The sequence below is a fragment of the Balaenoptera borealis genome (assembly GCF_965194805.1).
Source record: "Balaenoptera borealis genome assembly, chromosome: 1".
Taxonomy (NCBI): domain Eukaryota; kingdom Metazoa; phylum Chordata; class Mammalia; order Artiodactyla; family Balaenopteridae; genus Balaenoptera; species Balaenoptera borealis.
Window position 1 is genome coordinate 85163899 of NC_138860.1, and position 18184 is coordinate 85182082.

Sequence of the window (18184 nt, forward strand, 5' to 3'; positions counted from 1 at the left end):
GGGCCGGCCGGGTCACGTGGGCCGGCGGGCGGTGGAGTGCGGGGGCGGGGGTGGGGCTGCGAGGGGCATCGGGAGGCCATTTTGGGGACGTAGTGGTTGGCCGCCCTTGACCGGCCCCCGCCCGGCCCCTGGACCAGGAGCCTCCAGCCAGAGCATCTTCTCTCCTCAGCTGCTGAAGAGTCCCCCGCCTGCCGGGTTCTCGACGGGAATCTCTGTCCAGACTCCTTTCTGCCCTTCACCTACCTCCGCATAAGCCAGAATACTCTTCCGTCGCATTCTGCGGAAAATATCTTCCCGGTCCCCCGACGTCAGCACCTCCTCCACTTCAGCTCCGTCTCCCTTTTCCCCAACCTGAGCTGGATCCCAATCTTGGATTCTCCTCCCCTGTCTCCTGGCCTCCACAAATCATTCAGCCTGGCACCTTTTTCTCGGTAGTATGTATCACTTTCCAAATCCTATAATTTAATCTAAAATTCATAGTCGTCGTTTGTCTCTCGCCCTACGCTAAGTTCTACCAGGGCAGAGATCTCTTGTTTTTTTCTCTGGTTTATCCCAAACGCCTGCAAAGGGATCGGCATATGTTAGGCGCTTAATAAATATTTGTTGAGTGAATGAATAGGAAGGGGCGGGGTGAGTTTACAGGGAACGGGAATGACTCTTATTCTAAACAGAAGGAGGTCTCAACCCCAGATTGTAAATCTATTTTAGGGTTTAGCCTTTCAAGAAGTGGGGAAATTGATCCCAGTGCCCTGAAGAGTAAAGTCAGGGGTGCTCAGCAAACTGCAGGCACTCCGCTAATCTACTAGGTGTAAACAGCGGTAAAGCTGACTTCCTAGATTTTAATCGTTAAGGTATGTAAAAAAGAGATTGACTTAGTTTACGTTGTTGGGTTCTGATATTCTCATTTATTCAACAAATATTTATTGTGTACCTATTTGGGGTTGAAGAGGACTCTTACATGCTGCTGACAGTCTAGTGCTTTCTCGGGAGCTCATTTCCTTCCCCTCCCCCCAAACTTCGAAGGCTAGATGTAGGTCCTGGAGATTAAAGTCCACCTCCCAGTTCATAGGCTGGGACGCAAAGTCTCTGCATTCCAAAGGAAGCTTTATGTAGGGATCTGAGCCATCAAACCGGCCCATGCCCCAGGGAGGAACAGCGGGCGGTAGAGTGCAGTTCCTTGGGGTGGGGGGTGGGGGTGGAGGGGGGGTGTGGAGGATCGGAAATGTCTCTCCAGGACTATGTTATCTCCAGACCACTGGGGTGGTTTTTTAAGAGATTTTTTTTTTTTCTGAAATGTGAGATTGTTTAATTGACCCAAATATTGGAAAAGTGGAAACTCCTAACTCTCCTAAGTTAACACCTCAATAATTAGGACATTTCGTGTATTTGTAGTAAATACAAAGTTAGAGTGGCAAAGGAGACACCCCACCCCACCACTATGAACACAGATTACAAGAAAAAACCAGGAGGCTTCTGAGTCACAGTCATCATCATCTGTTCCTCAGGGAAGTACTCAGTCTGAGAGAGACACTATCATCAGGCACAGATGGTAAAGATGACACTAATGCCTTTTCCAGAGTTTGTGGTCCGTCTCCTTAAGAAATGTTACAATTTGGCAAAATTGACCAGTTTATAAATAGAGCAAAGGTAGAAAATTAGAGCGAACTATAGTATCCAGAAAGAAGAAATGAATTACATTGATACGTACTCAAGAGAGTAATTTTACTTTTGTGAAATGGTATAGGAGAGAATGTTCTAAGTATATTGGAGACGGCTTCATGAAAGAAGTGAATTTGGAGCCAAATTCTTATCCTGCAATTCTTTCCTCAGTTCTTTCCTGAGTTCTCCAAGACTATCACCACTACCACTAAAAACTCTACCGAAATCATCTCAGAGATCACCTATTATTCTGTGGCCAATTCCTAAATGGAGCAGCAGGAAGCTACACAGGAAGAGTAATTAAAGATAAACAAATAACTGAAAGGGGGTGATGCCACTGGCTGAGATTGAAAGGACAGGAGACAGAAGAGATTTGGGGATAACCTGGAAGAGGAAGAATAAAATAAATTAACTTTGGAACTTGCCATCTTGGAGAAGTAGGTGGGACACACACATACACACACAAGTCTAGCAAACAACTGGAACTGAAGCATAGAAGAGAAGCTAGGGCTAGAGACAGATCTAAGAATCATCCCCACAGAAGTGAAAGTTTCTAAAGAGGACCAAAGAACAAACCTTGAGAAATATGGGACAGAGGGAGAAAAACAAAAACCAGTGATGGAGTAGTCAGAGAGGTAGATGAAAAAGTCCATAGAAGGGATGTGTTCAAGTAGGAGAAGAGACTGGAATTTGGCATTTAGAAGTTATGGTTGATCTTCCAGATGTCAGTTTCAGCAGAGTGGCAGACCCTTAGGTCAAACCGCAGTAACAGAAGTATATCAAGAAAAGAGGAGAAAAGGTACCTTGACTTAAAGAAAAACGGGGTGAAAGGGGAAGTTTTATGTTGGTTTTGTTTTGTTTTCAGGGAAGAGAGACTTGGTTGTATTTTGAGAATAAGCAAGAAGAGTGAGCAAGATTCAAGAAATAGAGAGAGAGAGCACTCAAAGCCTGGACATAGAAGAAAAGGTAAATTTTGTGTTCTAGAACTTAAATTGGAAGACCAGGTATGAAGGAGTGGGGAGTTGAGGAAGTTGAGTCAGGTAACTTTAGTTTACCAGATAGATGGACCTGCCAAAAAGAAGAGTGATTCTGAGGGCCGGAGACTGTGTTAAAAAGTTTTGAAGCTGTTGGAATTACCTATGAGCCTAAAAAAGGATATGAAAAGTGCCAAATGAATGGCACAAATGAAATAGTACTGAAAAGTCTTCCTTCCAACTAGAATGAGGTGGTATCTAATGTGGACCTTGAAAAAACAGGTAGGTGAAGAGGAGAGGTGGGGGGAAGGCCCTTGGGGCAGGAAAGCACAATGTTTATTTTGGAACTGGAAGGAGATCCCACAGGCTGAGCACAGGGACAGGCGAGTATTGAGAAATAGACTGGAAAGGTAGATTCTGGGATGAATTTTACAAGGCCTTGAATATCAGGATAAGGAATGTGGGCTTTATTGGTAGGTCATAGAGAGCTACTGAAGGTTTTTGAACAAGAAAGTAGCAGTACTTCAGAAGGTTCATCTAGGTTGGGATGATAAATGCCATGGCAAGGCTTGACTGAGGTGGCAAGCCCTGCACTAGAGTGGTGACCAAGGAGGGGAAAAGAAAGGGACCTGTCACCCTGACGTCCTTTGAGCACATTACTCACCATTTCTTTACAAGTTCCATTACAAATACTCTGCTCTTCAACGGCAGTCACAACCTGTAATTATGCTAATGCTTGGGGCTTTTCCCGGTTGAGTAAAATCTCTATTATGGGTGTTGTTAGGGAAGATAATAAGAAATGGTCACATTATATACTCGCTTGATATACTCTTCCAATCTTTGGATTCAGGATCTCCAAGTCCCCAAATGCTCTTTCATTTTTTCTGACCCACGTCCTCCACTCTTTCCACAAGAGACTTTAGGAGTGAACATCACTGAGGCAGAGTACTGAGTCAGGAGTCAAGAGACCTATATTCTAATTTTACTTCTGAGAAAGCTGTAATCCTAGCCAAGTTTCCTAAAATCTCTGGAACTCAGTTTCTTCTGAGAAGTTAAGGAGATGATGGGAATTCCCTGGCAGTCTAGTGGTTAGGACTCTGCACTTTCACTGCCGAGGGCCTGTGTTCGATCCCTGGTCAGGGAACTAAGATCCCACAAGCCGCACGATGTGGCCAAAATAAAAATTAAAAAAAAAAAAAAAAGATGATTGCAGATTCCGTAATTATATTGTTTCCTTTGGCTTCTTTGGGGGCGGAAGTCATGTTCTGTCTTCCAGCTTCTCTTTTTATTATCAGTTAGAAACATGAGTAAGTGTAACCATATCTGACACAAGATAACTGTTTGGGACAAAGAATTCCAAGCAACATTTTCAGCCTAATCAGAGTCACTCCCTGACAAGGGGAAGACTCCTCTCCCAGCTCCTCAGGTGACCCCATACCCTTCGATAGGTCCCAGCTGCCCCACCTCTAATGCTCTGAGCAACTAAATTCCATCATGTTCAGTCTCCAGCATACATTCAAAATATGAGTATTAATTAAAGGAAAAAAGAGCAAGAAGGCTACATACTTCCAATTCCAATGGTAATTAAAAGGAACAGATTCCTTCTGCATAATTTTTTTTTCCGAGTTGGTAAATTGCCATTCTGAGGAGACAGCCAGCTTTCCTCCACACAGCCAAACGAGAGCTGATTGTACCTCACACCCCACTTTCCTTTCCTCATCGGTGAAGGAGGCAGAAGCTAGGCAGCTTAAACCTATTCACACATTCTCTCACAGTCCATTGTGGCAAAGAATTCCAGCAGAGTCCCACTCTGATTTACTTAGGTTCTTTATCTGACTGTTTCTCAAAGTTCATGTCTCAAATACAGAGGCAAGATGATATATGGACACAGCACTGGACTCGAAGACAAAATACCTGATATGGCAGCCACAGAGATATGTAGCTCAGCTCTCCCTTTAAGAAAGACTCTGGGGCTTCCCTGGTGGCGCAGTGGTTGAGAATCTGCCTGCCAATGCAGGGGACACAGGTTCAAGCCCTGGTCTGGGAAGATCCCACATGCTGCGGACCAACTAGGCCCGTGAGCCACAACTACTGAGCCTGTGCGTCTGGAGCCTGTGCTCCTCAACAAGAGAGGCCGCGATAGTGAGAGGCCCGCGCACCACGATGAAGAGTGGCTCCCACTTGCCACAACTAGAGAAAGCCCTCGCACAGAAACGAAGACCCAACACAGCCAAAAATAAATAAATTAATTAAAAAAAAAAAAAGACACTGCCATTCAACTGCCAGAGTGCTGTTAGCTGTTAGCCTCCAGCTACATCACCTTTGGGATTTGTTACAGTGTTAGAGCTGAGGCCCCACTCTCACTGAGCAGCTATCAGCCTATGACTAGGCACCATGTGGACATTAGGGCTTGGCCATTTCTGCCCACTGTTGGACTCCTCTAGAGGACCCTTTTTGCTCTGGAACTTTCACTGGGTCAACTGCAACTTGGGAGGATCTGTCTGCATCATGACTTGAGATTCTCCTTGCCCAATTTTGTATCACTATCCAAACGCTTTACTTACCCATTCCTGCTTCCTTTCCCTTGATCTTTCATAGGCATTACTACCCAATAAATCTCTTACACTCCTAATTTTATCTCAGCATCTGCTTGCCAGACCACCTGAACTGACTCAGTTGGTTCCAGGAGTGGTCTGAGAAGGCTGGCAGTAAGATGGGGTTTGGGAACTGCATTACTCACCGCCTGCCTGGCAATAAGAACCCCTCCTGGATAGTATGTGGGGTACAGATAGTCACTGGGACAAGATGGTGGCGCATTTGCTAAAACTTTCACTGATGGTGAAGTGGGAAAATATTCCTATGGTGCAACAATTCGGACATATGTGGTAGGTGGAGGGATAGCAGCAAATACAAGGACAATGGAATTGGCTGACTGTTATTAAGTTGCATTGAGTCCTGCCAAGAGATAATGAAAAGCTGAGAGCAGTTACCAAACACTGAAAATTGACTGTGAAGGCCAGAGAGCCTCTTTGATGGGTTACAAAGAGGCCCTTATCTATAACAATGGGAGAGGGGGGAAAAAAAAGCTGAAGACCAAATTCAAGACTTGAGAGTTCCAGGAGGCAGATCTGTAATCAAGGTCAGGATCCTGGTTAGGAAAACCCAGGACCCTGACACATGGAATGGAGGTATCTAGGTGGTGCCCCCAAAGATTTTGGCTCCCTACACTCTTCTGAGCACCTCAGAGCCTTAAAAGGGGGCCCACCCTTTCCTGTTAGGAGCTAGCACTCCCTCCATGTGGGAAGACACTGCAGAGGGCTCTCCCCCTCAGAATTTGCCTCCATCTCCTCTCCTGACTGCCAGGATCTTAATTAGGGTTAAGTCACAGCATAGTCCAGTAAGAACATGCTGGTCTTGATAAGGGAAGAAAAGGACATACCCCAAAGTAGCTGCAAGAACTGACCAATATGAACTGGTAAGAGTTGGGGAGTATCTATGGGATTGGGTTTTTCTGTTTTTTTGGTTTTTTTGGCCTCTTTGGGTCTTCCTTGCTGCTCTCGGGCTTTCTCTATTTGCGGCGAGCGGGGGCTACTCTTTATTGCAGTGCGCGGGCTTCTCATTGCAGTGGCTTCTCTTGTTGCGGAGCACGGGCTCTAGGCGCGGGCTTCAGTAGTTGTGACATGTGGGCTCAGTAGTTGTGGCTCGTGGGCTCTAGAGCGCAGGCTCAGTAATTATGGCGCACGGGCTTAGTTGCTCCGCAGCATGTGGGATCTTCCCGGGCCAGGGCTCGAACCCGTGTCCCCTGCATTTGTGGGCGGATTCTTAACCACTGCACCACCAGGGAAGCCCCTGGGATTGGATTTTTGGTGATGCTTAATCAAGGGGCTAAAATACAAGACTGGATAAGGAAGAGTTTATTGACTGGGACCCCCTCCCCTGGAATAGAATTTAACTTCCTTGTAAGGACCTGCCTGTGTGGCTCCTAGAAACCTGGAGGATGTGATAACTTTTGCTGAGTGAAGTTCAATTGCCTGAATTGCCACAGCAATTGTGAGGAAGAAAGGATTAAATGGCTCAGTGAAGTGGCCATGCTAGAGTCAATTATAAGAGGCCAGAAACCCTACCAAAGGATGTTCCCTGGGAGGTCTAGAACAACCCCATTTACCAGTGCCATCAGGAATGTGCTGGTAAGAGGAGTACCAGCATTACTAAGAAGTTCAGTGTTGGCTTTCTTCTGCAAGCCAGAGCTAACAAGAGGAGATGCTGTCACAGTTTGGCTCTTCTATAGCAACAGCGATAGAGGCCAAGTGGCAGCATTTAACTGCCAGAGGCCTGGGGGTTATTAATGATCCTAATGACTGGCAAGGTCAGAGTGACAGCCCAGGAGCTTGACACAAAGAGTTGTGAAGATGAGTAATAGAACATGGCATCCCTAGGGGCAAAATAGATGGGCAGGCAAAACAAGGGTATTGCTGAATATATCAAAGGAAAGCAAAAATAGATGAGCAGAAACCTCAGGATGGAGGTCCCAGTAAAAAATCATGGTCCCTTGTCTAGTTCCCCAGCCTCAGTCAGTTTCCAGACCGAGAATTCATTGATAAAAGAGGTGGCCATGTCTCCAAGACCGGCAACACCACAGTAAGTGTATACTGTAGTGATTCCCCAGTCTTTCCAAAAAGGGACTTAGGACTATTTCCTCAAGTAACTGTAGATATAGGAGAGAACACCCAGGCATTCTGAGGACTGTTGGACACAGAATCTAAGTTGACATTGACACCTGGAGACCCAAAGTGTCATTCTCACCCCTCTGTTGGAGTGGGAGCCTGTGAGAGTCGGGTGATAAGTAGAGTCCTAGCCAAAGTCCAGCTTCCAGTGGATCCACCCTACCTAGTCAGAAGCAATCTGCACTGTGTGGACATCCTGCACAACATCCCTCTGGTCTGTTACATTGATGACATCATGCTGATCAGTCAGGATGAGCAAGAGGAGCTAGCACCCTAAAAGCCTAGGTAAGACACACACACTCCAGAGTGTGGAAGATAATCCCTACAGAAATTCTTACATCAGTAAAGTCTTACATCAGTTGGTCTTACATCAGTAAAGTCTTTCTTACATCAGTAAAGTTCTTAAGAGTCCAGTGTTTAAGAGACATGCCAGGACATCCCTTCCAAAGTAAAAGACAAACTACTTCATCTTCCATCCCTTACCACAAAGAAAGGATCACAGACCTGGGAGCCCTCTTCAGCTTGTGAAGGCAATACTTTCCACGCTAGGAATACTGCTCTGGCCCACATACTAGGTGACAAAAAAAAAGTGCCAGCTCTGAGTGGGTCCTGGAGCAGGAAAGGAGTAGCCCCACAGTCTTAGCTCGTGCTGTTACAACAAAATGCCACATATCAGGTAGCTAATAAACAACAAACATTTATTTCTCATGGTTCTGGAGGCTGGGAAGTACAGCATCTTGGTATTTGGTAAGGACTTCCTGGTTCTTAGATGTCTGTCTTTTCACTGTGTCCTCACATGGCAGAAGCAGGGAGGGGTCTCTCTTGGACCTCTTTAATAAGGACACTAATACCATTCATGAGGGCTCTCTCTGAGGGCCTAATCACCTCCCAAAGGCTCCACCTCCTAACACCATCATATTGGGCATTAGGATTTCAACATACGAATTTTGGAGGGACACAAGCATTCAGACAATAGCACCCACTTACCATCATTCTCAGTGACCCACTGGGGACTTTGTGCTTCCTGTTCCTGCAACTCTGGGCTCTGCAGGGTTTGAAGTTCTAATCCCCAAAGGGATATATTCTTTCCACAAGGGTAACATTGAGTTTCATGCAGTGGCTGCCACCTGGGCACTTTGCACTCCTTGTATACAGAGAGCAGCAGGCAAGAAAAGAAATTACCATGTTGTCAGGGGTCATTGGCTCTGATCAGGGAAGAGGTAGACTTCCTTCAGTTACCCAGTTGGGGCAGGGAGGAATGTGTGCGGTGACCCACCTGGGCACCTCTTGGTACTCCCTTGCCTAGTTGTGACCATGAATGGACAAGTGTAGCAACCCTGACCTGAGAAGGTACCTCAGACCCCTCAGGAATTAGTGTTTGGGCTGCACCACTGGGTAAGCCACTGAGACCAGTAGAGGTGAAGGCTGAGGGCAAAGGGGATTTAGAATGGAGGAAGGAAACAATGAGCACCAGTTGCAGCCCTGAGACCAACTGCAGCAATGGAGCTGTACATTATTCCACTAACCTCCCTCAACTGAGTTTCTCCTGAGAAGAGGTCCAGGGAACACTTACCCAATATGTATGGAGAAGTGAATCCACGTGACACAAGGTGTGGACTGTAGCAGCTGTGGAGGTGCCCCACTTGGATCCCCTTCAGGAAAGTATTTCTGTTCACCTACCAGAATGCAGTGATCTCACAGCTTCCAGTTGCAACACCTTCAGGATTCACTATTATATTCCAGTTGAGACCATACTCTTCCCAGACAGCCCCCAGCCAATGACTGAGCCTGATGTGGGTACCAGGACTGGCCATTTCTGCTCCATGAGACTCCTCTAACTGGCGATCTTTATCCCAGATCTCCGTGTTGGGCTGGCTGAGACTGTCAGAGCTGCATCATGACTTGGGGCTCTCCACACCCAATCCTGCTTCCTCTCTCTTTATCTTTTATAGGTGTTACCCCCAATAAACTTCTTATATTGTTAACTTTGTCTCAGCAGCTGTTTCCCAAAAGACCCAAACCAACACACCCAGGCAGTAAAATAATATTAACCAGAAAAATGAAAACTACGTATATATGTAACACATACTATAATTACAAAGATTTTTTACATTTACATAGATGAGACCTGGAAGAAGACATAGAAAAATAAAACTAGTTGATCTATTAGAGTAAAAGGATTGTGAATGAAACTTTTTTTTACCTGTCCTTTACTGTTAACATTGTTTATACATTACACAAAAATAAGGAGAAAATAAGGATATTGGTTCTGAATCTACTTTCTGCCTCCATGGGAAATTGACAACTGAGTTTTAATTTCCTTGTCTGTAATATAAGGATAATAATTGTGAAAATAAAATGAGATTAGGATTATGATCTCATTTTGCTATTGTACAACACTATGAAGTTGCAAAGTATTGTTTTTATTGTAGGCTGGGGTCTCAGATATAAGGAAGTTGGTCAATCAATAAATGTTTGTTGAGCATCTACTATGCATCAGGTACCATTTGTCTTCGTTTTCTATGGCTGCTGTAACAAATTAGCACAAATTTAGTGGCTTAAAACAACACAAATTTATCCCCTTACAGTTCTGGAGATCAGAAATCCTAAAATCAAGTTGTCACAGGGCTGCACTCCTTCTAGAGGCTAGGAGAGACTCTATTCCCCTGTCTTTTCCAGCTTCTAGAAGCTGTCTACATTCCTTGGCTCATGGCCCCTTCCTCCATCTTCAAAGCCAGCAGCACAGCATTTTCCAATCTCTCTCCCACTTTCTCACTGCTGTTGCTGTTGTCATATCTCCTTCTCTGACACTGATCCTCCTTCCCTCTTATAAAGACCCTCGTGATTACATTGGGCCCACCTGGATAATCCAGGCTACTCTCCCCACTTTGAAGTCCCCATCCTTAACTTAATCAAATCTGTAAAGTCCTTTTTATGACATGAGGTAATATATTCAGGAGTTCCTAGAATTAGGAAGTGGCCATTTTGGGGAAGCCATTATTCTACATTATTGTGGTAACACAGAGATGAACACAGGATGTGAGATCCCTGCTCCCATGGAGATTCTCTTCCAGTGTAGGAGAGACAGAAAATAAACAGGTAAATTAATTGATAAAATGCTAATAAGTGCTATGAAGTCAATTTTATTTATTTATTTTGTTTATTTATTTTTGGCTGTGTTGGGTCTTCGTTGCTGTGTGCGGGCTTTCTCTAGTTGCCGTGAGCAGGGGCTTCTCTTGTTGTAGAGCACAGGCTCTAGGTGCACAGGCTTCAGTAGTTGCAGCACACGGGCCCTAGAGTACGCGGGCTTCAGTAGTTATGGTGTGCAGGCTGAGTAGTTGTGGCGCAGGCTCTAGAGCACCCCGTGTCCCCTGCATTGGCAGGCAGATTCTTAACCACTGCACCACCAGGGAAGTCCCCTGAAGTCAATTTTAAAAGGGCATCATGACGGTGACAAGGTTTGGAGAGTGGTCTGACCAAGAGAACTCCCTCTGAGGAACTGGCTTTGGAGCTAAAGCCTGAAGGATTAGAAGGCAATTACTAACACACTTGGCTCTGTTCCCCTTGGAGTCCTTTGGATATTTTTGGTGAATTTGGGGCCTGTTAGTTCAGGAAGTGTGTTGACTTTTACCATCCTCACTTATGAATGAGCTTTATTAAGCAGACCAGTTCCAACTCACAAAGTAAATATGGATTTGTGACTCCCCACCCCGGGGATTTTATTCTCTAGGCTTTCTGAATTTCAAGTCAAGATCAAGAACCAACCCTGTCTCTTTAGGATTAAGAACAGCACCCAGCACTGTTTCATGCATATTGTCCGGCATAAAAGCCCTAAGGCTGCAATGTGATGGCAGAGCCCAAAGTGGGAGTAATTTCAGTCCTTACCCAATTAAATTTAATTCCTTTGGAAATGATTTTCAAAACCTCTTTAGAAAAGTTTAAAGTAAACTGGCCTCAGCTAGGATTTGGTTCACCACTGAGTCCTGGGGGCAGGGAAACCAGGTCCCAGATCCACCTATTTGGTAAGTTGTACTGGTGTCTCTCAAGTTCTGTAGTGTATCAGGAGGACGAAGAAATGGGACCCTTGGCACCAGCAGAATGGCAGAGCAACTGGCTTCCCTAGGAAAAAGCCATCTTTCTCTCCAGGCTGTGAAAGGGAGGGTTTTCTATAGATTGAAGTTTACAAGGAGAGCATGGCCTCAAGGAGAGCTAAATAAAGAATTATAAAAAGTTTATAAAAGGAACACAACATTCTCACCCCAGCTAACCAAAGACTTTTTCCTCTTCAGTTTTCACCCGAGGAGAGGGAGTAGCTAGTTTATCCTGGGATGTGGCTGGAACTCTTACAATGACCCTCTTTGTATCTTGTCTCCCTGGGTTGACCTTTGTTTTCCCCCCAAATAATTACTTTATTTCAAAATGACTTTTTCTTTGATTGTAAAGATAAATTAGATAAATTTATACATGCAATTAAAAAAATATAAATATATATGAAAATATAAAAAATATGTGTGTATATATGTGTGTGTATGTATATATATATATTCCAAACTCTGTGATCAAAAAATATTTACATTTAAGATTCTGTTTTCCTTTTTCTAAACAGCTTGATGGAGGTATAATCGACATACAGTGAACTGCACACACGTAAATATATAATTTGATAGTTTTGACACACACACACACACACACACACACACACACACACATATATATATATATATATATATATATATATATATACATCTGTGAAATCCTCACCAAAATCAAGAGGGTGAGCATACCCATCCACCAGAAACTGGGGGGAATGGGATGGGGTGGGGGTAGCTATGTTCTCTCTGGGTTTTAACCTCTTGTTATCAGCTCACAAATTTGTGCTCTGAGTAATAAGACATGAATCATTCATAAAAAAATGTTTTCTATAAAAGTGGGCAGACAGAAAAACAACTTCCCACCCACTTGGCAGATGATCAGTAGTTCATTAACCTAAATCATGTCACTGCACTGTCAGCTCCATTTCTTCATTGTGTATGGGACTCTGCTGGAATGCAAGGGCTGGGAAAAGTGCCCAGCTGGTGTCCCAGGCCAGCTCTTGGCTGCCCTGCATGGGAGCAGGAGGGGATTTTTGCCCTCAGTTCCCTGCCAGACCTGCCTTCCTGCAGTCCACCTTCACTAGGTACCTTATTATTCAGCCTAGGGCTTCAGGCCTGAGTTCCTTCCTCCCCCTCTGGCTCCTCAGTTTTCCCTACGATCTCAGAGGAAGAGATATTTATTTATCCTTCATTCTAAAACCAGCCTCTCCTCTTAGTGTCTAGACTTAATAATTCCTGTTCCTCTCCACTATTCAGCAGTATTTATTGAATACCTACCAGGTACCAGACACTGTTCTAGGCTCCTGGAATATAACAGAAGTCAAAACAGACAGAAATCCCTGCCTTCATGAGCTTCATCCTAAGTGAAGCAGGGAAACTAAAAGCTAGAATCTTACTTCCACCAATCTCCCTTTCCTCTTTATCATCTTCAATAATTCCCTCCCTGAGTTACTTTCCTTATGCCCTGAAAATGTATAAGAGAAACTTATCCTCATCCTTTTGCAACTTGAAGCTGCTCTCCTATTTCTTTCCTTTCTATTTACTAAGTCTGAGTCAAGCAGTTTATTATACAAGGGTTCCAAGTCCTCTGGTCCCTCCCCTGCACGTGAGCTGAGAAACTGAAGACCTTTTTTCAGTCCTCCCCTTTACTGAGTGGCTCTTCTTCCTCTGCTTCCTGGTTTTCCACACTCTCTTCTCCTTGGGTTCCTTCACCACTGCTCTGTCCATGGTCTTCCATAGCTCCAGCCCCTCCCCTGCCTCCTTCATGGGAACTTCTTCCCCTGTCTCCTAACTGTGGACAAGGTTCTTTCCTCTGCCCCCTGCTCTTCTCCCTCACTCTCATGCTTTCTGCTGCCACCTCCAAAAGCAGACATCTCTCCAAGCTCCATTTTAAACACTGACCTCTCATTAGTGTACGAAATCTGTATGTCTAAATTTTTCCGGGCCTTCTGCACTTGCGCAGCTCACCTGTACTTAGGACACATACAAACCAGGTGCACTAAGTTCCCCAGTACCCCAGCTCTCCTTCCCAACTTCCTTGCCTCTACTAATCGTAGCCCTTATTCTCTCCAATATCAGGAGCACCTCCTTTCTTAGAATTGTACCAGAGACTAGCTACTAAGAAAACCAGCCAGCTACTCTGATTGAGGGGATAAACAAACAAATAATTCTATAACTAAGCAAATAAGGCAAATTTATGGGACTATGTGGGGGGTTAATCCCTACCTTTGGCAAAGAAGGTAGAAAACAGCCTTTGATTTCAAAGGAAGACTTAACCATTGCTAGGTTAAGTCAGAGGTTAAGTCAGAGGGCAAAGAAGGAATGCGCAGGGCACTGGAGTGAATGTAGGGGAAGTGGAGGGTGCCTGAGAGACTCAGAAAAGGGGGATTGGAAGCAGGAGGAGAGTGGGGATAGGGATCTAGAGTCCGCTATTTGCTGATTCTGTATCCTGGGCATGGCTAGTTCAGATAGGCTTTTGCTCCCATTAGTGAATTGATGTGGAATGACAATGACAAAAAGCAGGAAACTCAATTGTCACAGTCAAGAGGAGGCTAAGAAGACATTACTAATAAATATTATATGGTATGCTGGAATAGAAAAAGGTTATGAGACTAAAAACTAAGGAAATCTGAAGAAAGTATGGACTTTAGTTAATAATAATGTGTCAATATTGGCTCGTTAATTGTGATAAATATACCATGTTAATGTAATATTTTAATATATAGTAGGGAAAACAAGGTGTAGGGTAGCTGAGAACACTCTCTGCTTACTATCTTTGCAACTATTCTGTGAATCTAAAATTATTCCTAAATCATTTATTAAAAAATAAAAGCAGTAAACTCTAATGAATTGTTGATTTTGAAACTTTGGCTCCCTAAGCTCACAGGGAAGACCTATCGCTGGGAGGATTCCTGCTGGAGGAGCCTGTACGGACACTATTATTATTCCCCAAACCTAGAAACACTGGTGTTATCTTTGATGTCTTCCTCTCCCAGGCCCTTTATATCTAAGCTATCATGAAGTGATATTGATTTAATTTTTTTTTTTTTTTTGCCACACTGCGCAGCTTGCAGGATCTTAGTTCCCATTCCAGGGATTGAACCCAGGCCCCTGCAGTGAAAGCGCCAAGTCCTAACCACTGCACCGCCAGGGAATTCCCTGATTGAAATTTAAAATATCTCTCTTCTAGAAGTTTCAGTGTATAACATGAAAAGCTTTGTTCCTGTACTGGAAATAAACAATGCTGCAAATAAAATCAAAAGACTCATAAGTCAGGGATAATATTTATAATTCATATAATAAGCAAAGGGTTAATTTCTTTCATTTATATAAAGAAGTACTAAAGACAACCTAATAGGAAAATGAACAAAGGATAGCAACAGGAAATTCAAAAACAGAGAAAAAATGATTAATAAATAAACATACAGAAAAAATGTTCAACTTCACACATGATTAAATACATGCAAATTAAAACAACTACAAAATACCTTTTTTGCTGATCAGACTGGCAAATTTTTTTTAAGTTTGGAAACTTATGGAGTCGGCAAGCTGTATTTGAGAATAGGCATTCTCAAACTTTCTTGGTATGAGTGAAAATCAGTACAAACTTTTTAGAGAGCAACAAGGCAATAATGATCACTATTATACTAGCAGCAATATTATTATACTAGCAGCAATATATACAAGGCAATAATGATCATATTATACTAGCAGCAATTCTACTGCTAGTATAGTGTATGAATATAATTTGAAGATATGCCAAAGCGTTTGTATATGTATAACAAAGATGGTCTTTTCAGTATAATTTCTAAAAATTCATAAACAAAGTAATGTCCAGCAATAGGAGACTTGAAAAATAAATCATGATACACCTATACTATGGATGTTAAAAGGAGGAAAGTAGACTTCTATATGTCAATATGAAAATATCTCCAAAGATATAATACTGAGTTTTTAAAAAAGGAAAATATAAGAAAGAAAAAAGGAAGAGTATTTATAATATGATCTCATTTATGAAATTAAATATGCATACACAAACATATATACAGGACCAGATACATAACTTGTAGCCTAGTGCAAAATGAAAATGACGTGCGGTCCCTTGTTCAAAAGTTAAGAATTTTGAGGGGTGGGGGGGAAGGTATGGCATTAACAGATACATACTACTATATATAAAATAGATAAGCAACAAGCAACAAGGGTTTACTGTATAGCACAGGGAACTATATTTGATATCTTGTAATAATCTATAATGGAAAATAATCTGAAAAAAATATATATATATAACCAAATCACTTCACTGTACATCTGAAACTAACACAATATTGTAAATCAACTATACTTCAATTTTAAAAAAAGTTAGGAATTTCAGGACAGTAACAACAGCAGAGCATTAAACCAAGCCTGGGGCCCTTCTGAATGTAGTCTCTGTGTGACTGGACAGGTCACATGACCAAGAAGCTGGTCCTCTCTCTATGTATGGTTCATCCTCATGATTTACAGTTTCTATACTTGTCAATTTTGCCTACTTGCTAAAATTTATCTGTAACCCCCCAATCAATAATCATAAGGCTTTCATGGTCATTCACAGATGTGTTCAGAGCAGCAAAAAATTTGAGTCATGGGATAGTGACGTTACCAACTGAGGTCCAACAGGGCAACGCTCTACCTCCTTGTTTCAGCTCTCATCCTGTAAATAAGTGTCCTATTCATGGTCTGTTTAGTGACATGTTTTTTGCTTTTGTGTGTATGCTTTTTGTTGGTGATTTTGCTGTTTACAATGGCCCCCAACTGCAGTGCTGAAGTGCTTCCCAGGTGCAAGAAGACTGGGATGTGCCCTACAGAGAAAAATGGTGTTAGATAAGCTTCCTTCAGGCATGATTTAGAGTGCTGTTTGTCATGAGTTCAATGTTAATGAATCAACAATAGATATTTAAAAAGGTGTCTTTAAACAGAAACACACACAAGGTTATGAATTTATCAGTTGAAAATGCTCTGATCAGAGGCTTGCAAGCACCTACCCTGTCTACTGTCTGGCATGCCTTCTCACTCCCCACCTCATCTGTAGCCCTGACCATGCCAGTTTCTGCCTCCATATTTTTGCCTGGATCCGGGCCACACCTCTGCGTCTTCCCAAATCCTGTCCATTATTTGGTTTCACTATTTTAGTGAAACCCTTCTTAATTTCTTTTCTCCTATGACTTTTCCCATTTCTGAATTTTTGTGGAGTTAAACCACAAAAGGAGTGTTTCATTTATAGGTTATCTATAAGTCTCTTAAGCATTTACTATATGCCAGACACTAGTCTAATTACTTAGGCATTTACTATATGCCAGACACTATTCTAATTACTTTACAAATATTACTTCATTTAGTCTTCATGATGATCTTATAAAGTAGGTGGTATTATCACCCTTGTTTTAAGTGTGGAAACCAGAGCTCAGAGAAGTAAGTTGCTCAAGGTCACACAGTAAGTAGCAGAGGCAGAATTCACACCCAGACAGTCAGATTCTAGAGTCTTGCTCTTAACCATATACAATTCTGTCTGCTGATTGCGCAAATGGATTAATTATATGATGAGTTCATTGAGGGAGGGGACTATATCTTCCATTTCCTCTCTTGAGAGCCCCATATCATGCTTAAGAAAGTCTTATCAACTGCCTAGAGTTTTCTGGGCCTCATTTTTATGGGAGGCTGACACTCCTAGCTCTGGGGATGGACTTGGTACTGGGAAGTCAGGCTAAGCATGGTTCCCTTGAACTTGGTAGCCGCCTTCCTCCTCCTTGAATACCCCATCTTTCTCCCATGGGTGTGCTGAGCTAAGCCCTTTGCTGACTTGAGCCCTCCCGGTGGGACTTCCTATTCACTGCTTGCCAAGAGCAGTGGGTCATGTGGCCACAAGAGGGCGAGATGGATGTCGGCTCCATGGGTAAGACTCAGGGTTACAGGAGAGTAAAAGGCAGGATTTCATTTATCCATCTGGTATCCCGCCCCTTCACCCTGTAGTCTGCCCACATTGGGTCCTTCCAAAATGCATGGGGAAATGCACAGTTTGGGTTTTTGTTTTGTTTTTGTTTGTTTTTGTTTTTCTGGCCTCACCGTGCAACTTGCGGGATCTTAATTCTCCGACCAGGGATCGAACCCCGGTAGTGAAAGCGTGGAGTCCTAACCACTGAACTACCAGGGAATTCCCAGAAGTGCACAGTTTTAAGATTCATGCGGGCCCCGGTCTGAATCTTGGCTCTACCACTTACTGTGTCACCTTAAACAAGTTACCGAAGCTTTCCGAACTACAGTCAGGCCTCTGAATGCGATTATGTTATTGCTAATATGGTAATGGCTAAGAGTGGGCACTGGGACTTCCCTGGTGGCACCTCCCAATGCAGGGGACACGGGTTCGAGCCCTGGTCCGGGAAGATCCCACATGCCGCGGAGCAACTAAGCCCGTGTGCCACAACTACTGAGCCTGCACTCTACAGCCCGCGAGCCACAACTACAGAAGACCGCGTGCCTACAGCCCGTGCTCTGCAACAAGAGAAGCCACCGCAATGAGAAGCCCGTGCACCACAACGAAGAGTAGCCCCCCGCTCGCCACAACTGGAGAAAGCCCGCGCGCAGCAACAAAGACCCAACGCAGCCAAAAATACATAAATAAATAAATTTATACAAAATAGGCAAGACAGGCCAGGTAGGGTGGCTCCATCCTATTAGGGACTCAGGCTGCTTCTACATTTCT

The 18184-nt window shown here is 43.5% G+C and overlaps 1 long non-coding RNA gene across 1 annotated transcript; it reads left to right on the forward strand.

The window, feature by feature from the left end:
- Positions 1-52: 52 nt before the first annotated feature.
- On the forward strand, positions 53-4897 carry LOC309628845. The gene is made up of 2 exons (XR_014244746.1): positions 53-434; positions 2525-4897. It is a non-coding gene; the product is annotated as an uncharacterized lncRNA (long non-coding RNA).
- The last annotated feature ends 13287 nt before the right edge of the window (positions 4898-18184 follow it).